Source organism: Pinus tabuliformis, chromosome 1_2 (genome assembly GCF_031772625.1).
Source record: "Pinus tabuliformis cultivar Carrire ecotype Pingquan chromosome 1_2, CPIR1, whole genome shotgun sequence".
NCBI classification, from domain to species: domain Eukaryota; kingdom Viridiplantae; phylum Streptophyta; class Pinopsida; order Pinales; family Pinaceae; genus Pinus; species Pinus tabuliformis.
In genome coordinates, this window is record NC_142298.1 from 633,650,759 (window position 1) to 633,664,551 (window position 13,793).

The following is a 13,793-nucleotide window of genomic DNA, read 5'->3' on the forward strand; positions in this document are numbered from 1 at the left end:
CCATGTGACTGTGTCCTTTTTCAGGCAGTTTTGTGATAGTGGCCCCGATTTTTGTGCCATTTTTTCAGGGACAGGACTCAGGCCATTGTCAAGAATTTCATGAAACTTCCAGAAATGATAAATAACATAGAAACAAAGGTACTAATGAAAACATTTGAACAAGGACTTGATATGACCTCTACTAGCCATGACAGGCATTTCGTCAAACATATCACAAACATGTAATATATAGGTCACAACAAAAAATCTGAGCATTGGGGTCTCATACTTATCTAAGAATCGTCAAAGAGGACTGGTATCTCCTCATAATAGTTGCATTTTTATATTTTAGGTCATTCATTCACTAACATTTCAAATACTAACCAAAAAATGATGAGAGCCATACATCATTACTGTCCTAAAACATACTTGTAACCAACATATAACCAGAGATATATCAATGAGGAAACAACCATTAAAGCCACATAATATCAAGCAAATTTTCTAATGAAAATAACAAGGAGAAGGATCTTTTATTAACATATGAAAATCCAACCAAGTCAGGGACTTCCACATACCAACCACCATAGATTGGGCTAAACCAAATCTCTCTTTCAGCCAATCACCCCTGTGCCATATTCCAAGCATGAATATGGGATCTCATGAAACCAATCAAACAAAACCAAACTAGGGCTTCTAGAGGCCAAAACACCTCAGCCCTTAACCAATGATTCCACCTCACGGTCAGACATCTCTAACCATCACCAGATCGGTCTCTACCCAAGTTGTCTAAGGCTCTAGAGCATTTGTTCCAACCAAGCCTTCCAGGACGAGTAACTCAACCCATAACTGTTGTTGAGATCCAGAGCATTTTTCCAACCAAGGCCTCTAGGACTAGTAACTCAACCAACCAAGAGCTCCAAATTGTTTTTCCAACCAAGGCTTCTAGGACTAGAAACTCAACCCAAGATGTTACAAGGCTTCCAGAGTGTTTGTCAAACCAAGGCTTCCAGGAACTAGTAACACAACCCACAACCATAAGTACATGAGAACCGACCAGAAAACAAGAGGAAAGAAACCCACAACACCATGGTTATCCAGGAAATGGAAAGTTTTAGGGTCCAACCCTAACCCCTTTATTTTTGTAATAACCCCAATGGGCTGAGTCATAGTCATAATTAGTTAGAGAGTAAATAAAACCCACATTAATAATTGTATGTAAGGGACCACTAGTAGTTAGGGTTTTGTATGTCATTTAGCTATAAATATTCTTAGTTAGTAAAGGAAATATCATAGGCTTATTGTAATCGAGCTCTTCTTTGTTGGAGGTTTCCCCCTCGAAGAGGCAAGTGAACATTGAATCTATTTCTGAATAATAAAATACTTGCTATTTTTTTCATTTTATTCTGTGTTCTCGGCTATATTTCTTCGTATTTCTGGTATTCTAGAATTTCTCGTAGGTCAAGAGCATAACAAGTGGTATCAGAGCACTTTCCAGGGCCAGTTGTACCTCCAATTTTCGCATAATTTTTTTAGGCTAGAGACATGTTCCGGCGTCTTTAAACCACAAGATGATCTGTCGTTGAGCGCATAAACCTACAGATTTGGGGAGGCATGCACATAGGAACTACAAGAGGTGGTCACGCTTGTTGGACTCCCTTGTAACCCCTGTGGGTACCCCTTTGAGTAGTAGCGCATTAGACAGAACTGTGCATAGACTGCACTTCCACGTACCCTTGGGTATATCGGAAGCCCCCTAGGCTCACCTGAAACCTAGCCTTAGATAAGCCATCAGTCGTCTTGCTGCTACAATACATTGAGAACAACACTCAGGGAGATTACTCGTGCATACAATAGGGTAGTCGGGTAGTATGGCTAAGGGTACGGTCGATCCTCCTTAGTTAGTGCCTTGAAATATTGGGCCGAGTACTATTGTTGGACCCCTGTGTATATTGCAATCTATAGCACCTGACACTCCTTTGTGACCATAGTTCCCTCTGCTATCTAAAGATCGCCCACTACCTTATCTTCCAAATCAGATCCAACAGTTAGGGTTCTACCGCCGCAGTGCAAATCAAATCCAGCAGTTGGGGTTCTGTCACCGCCATACAAATCAGATCCAACAGTTGGGGTTCTGTCGCCACCATGCAACTCACATTCAATAGTTGGGGTTTCACAGTGCCAATCAGACTCTTTGTGCAGTGAGGCTTGCTACTACTACAATCTGGGCCCTATTTTCACAGGACATTGGGCAGGATCAAGTTTTCTGGAATTCGGCCACTGCAGTATTGATCAATGGGGAGTAAAACTCCTTTCAGACACTTGCAAGAGACTTAGCCCATAAGCTTTAGGATGACGAGCTGATCGCAGTGGTACCATTCACTTGTCAGCCTCAATTTTCTGGCGGTCCCAAATTTTTCCGAAGTGACTTCAAGTGACCCTCGCCAATAGATTCCTGAGCTCTCCCTCTCTCTTAAGTAATTGACGGGGTTTGTGTATGATAGGTACCAGATCTCAAATCATGGCCTATGAGAAGATCGAGAGCCTTAAAAAAAGGTTGGATGAGTTATAGGGCAATATGGACCAAATTACCTCACAACTTTCACAACTCACTAATATGATGCAAAGGTATCATCGGGAGGAGCATAGTGTTGATGAACACCTCAAAGGAGAATCTAGCCATCACATTCACTTCCATGGAAATCACCAATATTCCCACCCTCGGCCACCCAGGCTGGACATGTACAAATTTGATGACTCTAATACTGCAGTATGGGTAGCACAAATGGAACAATATTTCTCCCTTAATGATATATGAAAAGATCAAACTAAACTACCATTAGGGGAATTTTGAGGTCTAAAATGGGCTCCTAAGAAAAATGTACAACCAAAATAAACTTTTTAAGAACCAATAGGATTCAAGATGATTATGTCAACCATGGGGGATGATTCACCATTTTTGGAGTAAAAAAGTAAAAATATTAAAAAATAATAAAATAATAAAACTACTTTTTCAACTCGTGTTTTCAACTTATCTCCCTAAGGTTTTACTCAAATTTTGAGTGGGAGTACTTGTTGGATGCAAAATTTAATTCCTCATCCAAGGAGTACCCATGTTGCATACTTCTGATCAACCCTGCTACACGAAAATGAGAAATACATGAAAAAACGTGATTGCAATCACGTTTTTCATGTATTTCTCATTTTTTGTGTAGCAGGGTCCATCGAAACTATGCAACATGGGTACTCCTTGGATGAAGAATCAAATTTTGCATCCAACGAGTGTTTCCTCTCGAAATTTGAATAAAGCCATAGGGAGAGGGCTATCACCAAATACGCATGAAGGAAGTAGACATTCCCAAGATTGCCTTCTGAACTCATGAAGGCCATTATGAATTCTTGGTCATGCCATTTGGTCTTTGTAATGCTCCATCTACTTTTCAAAGCCTCATGAACCACTTGCTGAAACCATATCTCTGAAAATTTGTCCTCGTCTTTTTTAATGACATTCTCATCTACAGCCTAATCTGGGACAAACATCTTCAGCATGTAGACCTGATCTTGCAACTACTCTGGAATCACAAATTATTTTTCAAATTGTCCAAGTTCTCTTTTGGCGTGGAAGAAGTCGAGTATTTGGGACACATTGTGGGTCGTGAAGGAGTGAGGGTTGATCCAAAAAAGATACATGTAATGAAAAATTGGCCTTAACCAGAAACCTTGAAGATTTTGAGGGGATTCTTGGGTCTCACTGCCTACTATCATAAATTTTTCCACAATTATGGTCACATTGCTAAACCCCTTGGTAATATTCTCAAGAAAAATTCATTTCTTTGGACTGATGCAACTCAACAGGCGTCTGTGGATCTCAAACATTCCATGTGCTCCACTCCCTTATTGGCCCTACTAGACTTCACCAAATCTTTTGTGATTGAATGTGATGCTTCCGGTACTGGTATTGGTGTTGTATTAATGTAGGAAGGTTGACCATTGGCCTTCACCAACCAACAACTGAGTGGAAAACATCTGGGTCAATCTACCTATGAGAAAGAAATGATGGCCATCTTACATGCAGTAGACACCTGGCGACCATACTTGTTGGGGCGACGTTTCCAAATCTGCATGGACCATCAAAGCCTAAAATATTTTTTGGAGCAATGTCTATCATCGCCACAACAAAATAAATGGTTGGACAAAATGTTGGGATATGATTATGAGATAATTTACAAGAAAGGGCATGACAATGTAGTAGCTGATGCTTTATCGTGCCAATTTGAGGATGAAAGCACCTTGCTATCAATCTCTTTTCCCATACTAGATTGGATTGAAGAAGACCGCAAGGAATGGTTCTCGCACCCCTCTCTCAACCAAATTATTAATAACTTGGGACAAGATCCTAATTCCTCAACCAACTACTCTTGGAAGGATGATATTCTTCGCTACAAGGATCAATTAGTTATATCATCGCATCCACCCTCAAAACCCACATTTTGGAAGAGTTTCACTCATCTCCAACTGTAGGGCATTCGGGCTTTCAGAAGACTTATGCTCGCACTCGTCGTTCTTTCTTTTAGACTGGCATGAAAAATGACATTCTTACTTTTGTAGCTGAATGTGATGTGTGTCAACGCAACAAAGGAGAAATAGTCAAGTTACCAAGAACCTTACAGCCATTGCCACTCCCTGCCTTTGTCTAGATGAATGTTTCCATGGATTTCATCACTGGTCTCCCAAAGTCGGGCAACAAATCTGTCATCATGGTGGTTGTGGACAAACTTTCTAAATATGCTCATTTTTGCGCTCTACCCCACCCATTTACCCCCACTTTGGTGGCTCAAGCTTTCATGGACTAGATCTTCAAATTGCATGGCATGCCGACTTCCATTGTGTCTGATTGTGACCCCACTTTCACCAACAAATTTTGGCAATAACTTTTCAAGCTACAAGGCACACAACTCCAACTAAGTACCACCTATCATTCCCAAACCGATGGTCAAACAGAAGCAATCAATAAATGTTTGGAGAAATATCTAAGGTGATTCACTTCAGAAAAGCAGCATTAATGGGTACAATGACTACCTTTAGCTGAATGGTGGTTTAATACTAACTATCATGAATCCACCAAGATGACTCCATACGAGGCAGTGTATGACCAACTCCCACCTTTACCTATTTCTTATATCCCTGGATGTTCTAAGGTTCATGTAGTTGATCAACTCCTACAGAACCATGCCGCCATGATAGATCATCTCAAAGATAATATACATCAAGCTTAGAATCGAATGAAGCAACAAGAAGACCAACATCGTTCTAAGCACACATTTCAAGAAGGGGATTAGGTATTCCTGTCACTGCAACCATATATGAAAACATCCCTCAAAGAAAAGGGTTGCCAGAAACTAGCACCAAAATTCTATGGACCTTATCAGATACTTCAGCGCATTGGAGCAGTCGCCTACAAACTGGCCTTGCCACCAACTTCAAAAATCCATCTGGTCTTCCATGTATCATGCCTCAAGAAAGTGGTGGGGAACAATTGCAGAATTCAAACCAATCTACCCAAATTAGATGAGGAAGGCTCACTCTGGCTCCAACTAGAACAGATCCTTGATACCCATGAAAGACATCTCCGCAGTTGCACGATCAAGGAAGTCCTTGTCAAGTGGAAAGACACCTCTCTAGAAGATGCGACATGGGAACCAACCACTATTCTTCAGCAGTTTTTGCAACTTTAGCCTTGAGGACAAGGCTGCTTTTGATGGGGGAGGGCATGTTAGGGTCCAACCCTAACCCCTTTATTTATGTAATAAGCCCAATGGGCCGAGTCATAGTCATAGTTAGTTAGAGAGTAAATAAAGCCCGCATTAATAATTGTAAGTGGTTGACCCGTATTAGAGAAAAGGGACCACAATTAGTTGTAAATGGGCCATAGTTAATAAATAAAGTGGTTAACCCATGTTATGCAAGGGACCACTAGTAGTTAGGGTTTTGGATGTCATTTATCTATAAATAGACTTAGTTAGTAAAGGAAATATCATCAAGTCTTATTGTAATCGAGCTCTGCTCTGCTGGAGGTTGCCCCCTCGAAGAGACAAGTGAACATTGAATCTATTTCTGAATAATAAAATACTTGTTGTTTTTCTTATTTTATTATGTGTTATGGGCTATATTTCGTTGCATTTATGGTATTCTAGAATTTTTTGCAGGTCAAGAATATAACAGAAAGGCTAGGAAAAACCATTGTTAATCTATGCAATCCTCCATGTCAATGATATACCATAACCAAGAAACCACATGCATGTGCCATGCATGACAAAAGTAGCAATGAAATCATACATGCAACTCAATACCTGCAAACAAAACTCGTTGTAGTTGTTGATCTCGATGTCCTCATGCGCTTTCCTGCTCTTCCTTTTCCTTCTTGCTCCAAATCCCAAGTATGCCACACTCCTCCAAGAGTGCTGCAAAAAAACTCTAAGTGTTCAAGAGTATGAGAGAGAGAGAGAGATTAGAAAATGAGAGCTCCAAAACTGAACTGACAAAAAGCTACAAACTGATCTTCAGAAGCCTTTTTATCAATGATGCCTCTATTTTCTTCAATTTTCCATTATTTTCACCTCCCTTTTCTCCTATTTTCCATTATTTTCATAAATAAAATGTCAATAAATGCCTCATGCCTTTCCAAAGCCTTTGCCATTACTTTTGCCAATTTCCATAGCCATTAATTAATCACAAGTGATCCCCATCACTATGTTTTTTTTCCCAACATTCAACTTGGAATATGTGTCCCATGACTTCGGTTATTATTTTTCCTTTATTAATTTTATTACACGGATTTTTGACCGGGGTTGTTACATTTCTTCTGTAGATGTTGATCTTGTGTAAGCATCCCATCATGTCTCCTAGAGGCCTCATGTGACGACGTCGGATCTGAGGGCACATTAATAACCGACATGGAGTCCAGCAAGGCGGGAATGCCATGTGTGTCAGTTGCCAAGTGTGAGAGTATGCCATCTCAGCCTCCATCGTGGCTTGAATGAGGGCCACAGGATCTAGCAAATCCCGACCCAGATCTACTATAAGGTAAAAAAATAAGAGGCCCAACTGCAATAAATGGGATCAACTAAATAGGCCCCAAAAATATGTGCCAACACACAAATGAGCTGGGGAAGGAGCCAAAATTAACAAGACACACCAACTCCAAATAAATTAGAGAATGTAACGTGGAAAGATAAAGGGTGAGTAGGGAATCCCAATTTCACCAAACCAAGGAATAAATGTAAAGGATGTTGCCACCCCAAAGAGGAAATTTTTAAAAGGTACAAAAACAAATCAAATGAGGATAGGGAATAAATGTGGCTCGAAAATACTGAGAGGGTGGCCCAATAACATATAGCAGGGGAACAACAGAGCCAGAAGGGGAAATACCGCAAGGAAGACAAAGCAACCATCATGTTGAAAAATGAAATAAATAAAACCATATAGGAATCAAATCCAGGTCAGGTAATCGAGGATCCCAGAAAAGAGAGGTTCGTTGGAAAATAAGACATCTAACAAACCAAGTGAAAAAACACTTTCCGACACCATCCAGGGACAACCAGTAATGCATGGAGAGTAGCAGACATACATAGACTAGAATAACTGAGACTCAATATGTATGTAATATGCCCATCCACCAGAAAACAAATAAGTCTATCCAAGTGAAAAAAAGTAACCAAATCTCACACAATATACCAAAGACTAAAGAAACACCGTATCATGTGCAATATGCACAAAACCAACAACATTTGATCCAACAAAGACTACAACTGAGCAAACAACATCCACATCACCATTTGAAGTTACCACCGTGACAATAATTCATTGCATGCAAAGCCAGTGCCAAATGTTCCTAGCCTCGAGTGAAGCACCCATACATACTAGAACATGTCCTACATATATGTGACCCAGGGCAAGTGAAACATCTAGGACAAAGCCCAAATTGTGTCTTGCTAGTCTCACGTACTTCTGATGGTGGAATAGCCACACAAGAGTTCCTTGAGAAGTCAACCATGTTATAGTGGGAAATATAGATAATTAACAACTATTGTATACCATATTAAGCATAAGACATCACAACCATGGCACCACTAAAAAATAACGAACAACAAAACCCGACCTTTAGCTAGCCCCAGAAAACTAAAATATTAGGAAGAGTACCATGAGGTGTAAACCATTCTGATGATGAGAAGAATAGAAGTCACAATAAGGCCCAACAATTGAATAAACATGAGCACAATTAACTCCTCCTGAAATACATTATAAAACATTTTCTAAAAACTCCTAAAACATGTACCCTACTATTATACTATGTCTTAGTCACATTACATGGCAGTACTCGATGTCACATTCATGGATGTTTGGTTGACCAAGTTCATGGCTTTGTTCTCCTCTGACTTAACAAGGGAGGAGCAAAGTGTATTTGATGATATTTATTCACTCGTCAAGGGACTCTTATGTGTTGAATAAATATAATATTGTATATTTATATATTTTAGTATATATATATATATAATGTAAATCTAGGTAGAAAAATGAAATTAAGTAATAAACATAAAATCAAATAAAAAAATATTTATTTATTTACAATTATGCGGGAATAAATTAATTGATACAAAAATTTAAATCATGAGAAAAAGGGACACAACAAGTCATTCATATATATATATATATATATAACACCAAGCAATAAAGTGGAAACCAAAATACATATATTTAAATAAAATGAAGGATCATAATATAACAATAGGGAAAAACAAAATAAAAATTATAAGAAAGTATGTGTTTATAAAAATAAAAGAGAATAACAAACATAAATAAGGAAAATCAACAATATAACTAGAAGAACACCCTAACTAAATAGAAAGAATAATACACCAAACATTCATTAGAGAATTAAGCAAACAAAAGCATACAACATCAGCATAAAGGATACAATTTAACTTCAATAATATTAAGCCTATCTTAATTAATTACCTATTTAATTTATATAGTGATTAACTTATGTGACTACATTAATATATAAGATTTTCATAAAATATGATATATGTGTGTGCCTTTTAGGTTTTAAAATAAGCATTAGATTAGAGGATATTCTTTATTTTGGATCACAAACCATGACTCTTGTTAAATCTAAAATCCATGACTTTTTAAAGTATTGTATCCAAAAAGCGTCGTTCTCATGTTAAATTCAGGAAATTAGATTTTTTTAAACAACAAGATAGATTGTATTAGTAAAAAATATGTTAAAAGAAAAATGAGATACATCCATAAGTTCCTAAGATAAAATATTGCAAAAGGTTTTAAAACTACACTAATATGATCATACTTGTTATGCCTCAATCTTAATACTAAGTTCTAAGAGATGCCATATAGATACAATCCATAGAAAATACCCTTAACATAATAACATCTAGTCGGAATCAAAACATAATAAAGACTAACTCCTATTCATCTATAATAATTGAATTCTCTTCAATAATAATGTATATCAAAATTTCCACATTGTCCATTTCTTTTTTATTTTTTAATATATATATATATATATATATATATTGTGTTATATAAATCAGTGAGATGATTACATGCACAACTTCCTTCCATCTTTGCTTTGTTTATATTGTTTCTACGCTGTTGCCTTAAGGCTCATTGCTTTATTTTGACCTATGGCAGAACCTATATGTGTTTAAAGGTTATAGGGTGGCTACACCACCTCACTTCCCCACCACATATAAAGTTTTAGGTTAATATTAAAACAACATGCTTAGTGTTAAGGCTCAATACGTATTTTATATCAGTACTTTGTTGTAATCATTTATAAGTATACGTTGGAGGTGCTTGGACCTCATGCCCTTACCCGAGGTGAAGGTTCCACTTACCTTTGCACTACATTATCACTCTTATGATTTAATTTTTGTTTCACGTGATGGGTTAGGCAAGAACGGTTCAAAAGCCTCTGCCTGATCCAATGAAAATGATTATTTGACATTCAGTTAGTGTTACTACCCCCAACGCCCAAGGCTCTGGTCACTCCATCCACCCAGGCTCTGGTCACTCCATCGTTCGTTCTGCACTTTTGGGCGGTCGAGAGCTCTATAAACTTGATGAGGGTTTTCTCCTTGATAGGGTTTGATGTACCTCTTTGATTTCCTGTTTGGTTTTACACTAATGTTGTTCGCTTCCCCTGACCAATTTATTCCCTTAAAGAGAACGATGGTTTTCAGGTGCCAAACACCTCAACGGTTGTAATTTGGTCGTGACATTACAAGAATTATCCACCTATACATTTTACGTTGTTTTGTTGGTTAAGGTACATGTTTTAGAGTTTCTTTGCTCATAATTTAACGGTTATTTGAGACAACCTTGGTTCCTTGATGCATGTTGAACTTACGTAGTCAAGTTCCTTCCGCAAATTTACCAAGGGTTTTTCTTTGTTTCTAACCTCCGCTAGGAAACCTTTTTGGTCTTTTAATCTAGTTTGTACAAAGAATTTGGAATTCCTTTGTGATAGCCTGACAAATTCCCTCTTATTGTAGATATTATTTCTAATTTTGTTAAAATTAAAATCGCTGAGAAATTGGGACACAAATTCTAGAGTATGGGGAGGGAGATTTACTTGAGTAGAGCAGGTTAATATTAATGGCAGATTTCGTGCTTTAGTGAATTGATTGCACAATAATTTGATTAGAAAAAGGAATAGTCACGAACCATACCATCTCTTGGGAAAAATTTGCAAGAGGGAGGGTGGGAATTAAATGGAAATTTGGTTGAGCTAACATATTGATAGGGGCAACGAAGAGGTCATGCCCACGTAACTAGAAATGGTGGTGATATCCTTAGCGAGAGAAATTAATGAAAAAAGAGAATTACCTTTGCGCACAATGGAAGAGGCACTTCTCTTTAAGGCACAAAGGACTTGAGATGTCCTTCGACATGGAATTATAAGCTTTTGGTCTGATCTCCATTAATTCTCTCCCACACACCATGTCCCACACACCATGGTCCTCACTATTTAAATTCTTTGTTCCTACTCAGCCGCCAACAACTGCAACTCGTTTGAATTCAAATTATGTCAATACATTGATCCTTTGATCCTTTAATTCAAAAGACCAGGTGTTGAGACCGCTAGCTAAACCATTGAGGCACTTACACTTTACCATGCTCTAGGATCCTATGTCTTTAACTCTTTGACACCTCTTCTTCATATGACTAGGGCCCATGACCGAGCGCCGAAACAACTTCCAACTCGTTCATGTCATTTTATCTCCAGCTATGATGAGCAGTGATTCTTGGCATAACTACCAAATATAGCACATTATGCTAAACAATTGTTGACCCATTCATGCTCCAAGTGTTAAGCCCTAAGCGCTTAAGTGTTTTTCATCATATACTACCCAAAGGCCCTTTTGAACTCCCCACAATGTTTTTTATTATAAAAATCCCGAAGGGCCTTGGTCACTTAACATACAAAAACGCTGTATAACCGAGACCTGGGTGCCCCTTTCAACACTAGAAAAAAATGTCAAATACCGTCAAATTTCCAACCCACGGGCCTGTTCCCCTGAAAAATTCCAAAGGTGCTCCTTCGAATATCACCTAGGTGAGACTACAAGGGTTACATGTCCTGGTGGTTCCCCACTTGGATGACTTGCACCAATCAGAAAATTGTTGGGGTGATGTGTCTATCCACCTGTGCTCACCACCATGTTTTGATGCCTCGTCACCCTAAAGATTCAAATTCAAGTCCCTTTCGAAACTCCTCGGAAAATATTTCTGAGGTGTTGTGTCCGGTGGGACCTACTGCTATAACTTATGAACCAATCAAAATTTTGTCAAGGTTACATGTATGTCCATCATGTCCCGCTACTTTCCTGCTCTAATGGAAAAATCGTCGGGTTTTACTATACATGCCATTGTGTCTACCACATGTACCAATTACCATGATTCAAACTCTGAGTGGTGTCCTGTGTCATCTTTTTTTCCTCACTTGGCCACCCAAAAATTCCAGATCAACATGTTATGTGTCATCGTCCTAGAGTGCCATGTGTCCCAGGATTTTCATATGCTAACGTCATCCTATACATTCGAGTTGTTGTTGTCATCTGCCACTATGGCTCCATGTCACTTTGTCAACCACTAACATCTCACCATGTATCTTCTGTCCACATCAATGTGTACAAAAGAAGAGTGTGTCCAAACCTTGGTTTTTTTGCTAATTTCTTTGTAAATATTTTAGGCTTGGGACACAAATTTTATTGGTTGGGATGGGAATTCTCTCACTGCAACTAACAGATATATTTCTATATCCCCGGTACCGTCTCCCTGAAAAAAACACTTGCACCACCTTCGGAAAATGTCGAGGTTGATTTGTTGGGTTGATGTGTCCCTTGGACCCACACCATCCTTCCTGAGCTTTCACCATGGGTCGACTCGTCTGCCAACTGTACTCCTTTTTTTTGGCCCGCTTCATCTATTGAAACCATGTCATAATTCCAAGTCATCATTGAATACCCCATCAGGTGTTGGAAGCATATTAAACACCATGCAAGTTCATCACCCAAAATGATCTTGATCATCAATTTGGTTTACCCTTTGTCGTTGGATCCCTTCAGGTGCAAGAGAGTGCATTAACCCTCACTCTTGTTGGAACCCTATAGTCATTAATCTATACGTCCTCTGATTCATTGAAAGCTCTAGTTGATTGCAATGAACATTGTTTAACCTTGACCTCTACAGGAAGCTCCACTTTTTTTGGCAAGACACCAATCTTGTGACCTACTTGGAGATAAATATCCCCAATACCAAATTTGGCTCTGCACCTTGACTTTTTGGTTTGTAAATTTGACTGGCCATATATTTTTGTCCAAGAAGCCTTTTCTAGACTTCAACATACTGTTTGAAATATTTTTCCAAGAATTATTTAGTTGTGGCATTTCTAGTAGCATTTGAACTAATATTCTAAGGCATAAATCCCTTCAAAACTATATCTCCCCCTTTGGCTTTGGCCAAGGCTCCAACTCTAACTAAATAGGAAACAAACCACATCAATGCCAAACACACTATGCATCTACCATCCTAACCTAGTTGACATCAATGCTAGTCCAATTGATATCAATGCCAACACACTTGATGCCACCTTCCATCCTAATAATGCCAATTGTCCAAAAATTCTTATGCTATTTCATTCAAGTCACTCAATCTTTGAGGCTCACCATCTCATCGTCAATCTTGGTCACAGTGATATCTCAAGAAATCTATATGCTTAGCTTTGTTTTGGTTTTCATAACAAATATCATATATTTCAATGGTCGCACCTCAATTTCGTGGAAAATGTCCTCATTATATTACATATGAATCACCACTTAGGAAATCCTATGAAATTCTATAGCGCTAGAACCAAGGTCTCGCCTCACCCCTCTCGATGTCATACGTTTATGATTTATTCATATTCAACAAAATATATGACCAAAATCCTCAAATACTTATTTTCGTGATCTCACATGCAAACTACCTTTGGCAAAATCCTATGGCGACCTTACAACAACATCTATATCTTTCATTTTTCGTGAATTCATTTCACTGAGAGATTAGCCTCTTGCCTGTCTCTTCTTCACTTGGGCCTTACTCTAGCGTGCACTCTTGATCTATCACTGCTACTCTTGCCTACAATCATTTTTCTCCTCTACTACCATGGATTTCACTTTGTCCTTGCTTCTCTAGCCACTAGTGCGTTGACCAGTGCCAATAATTCCCTCTACAACCACTAAAATATATTT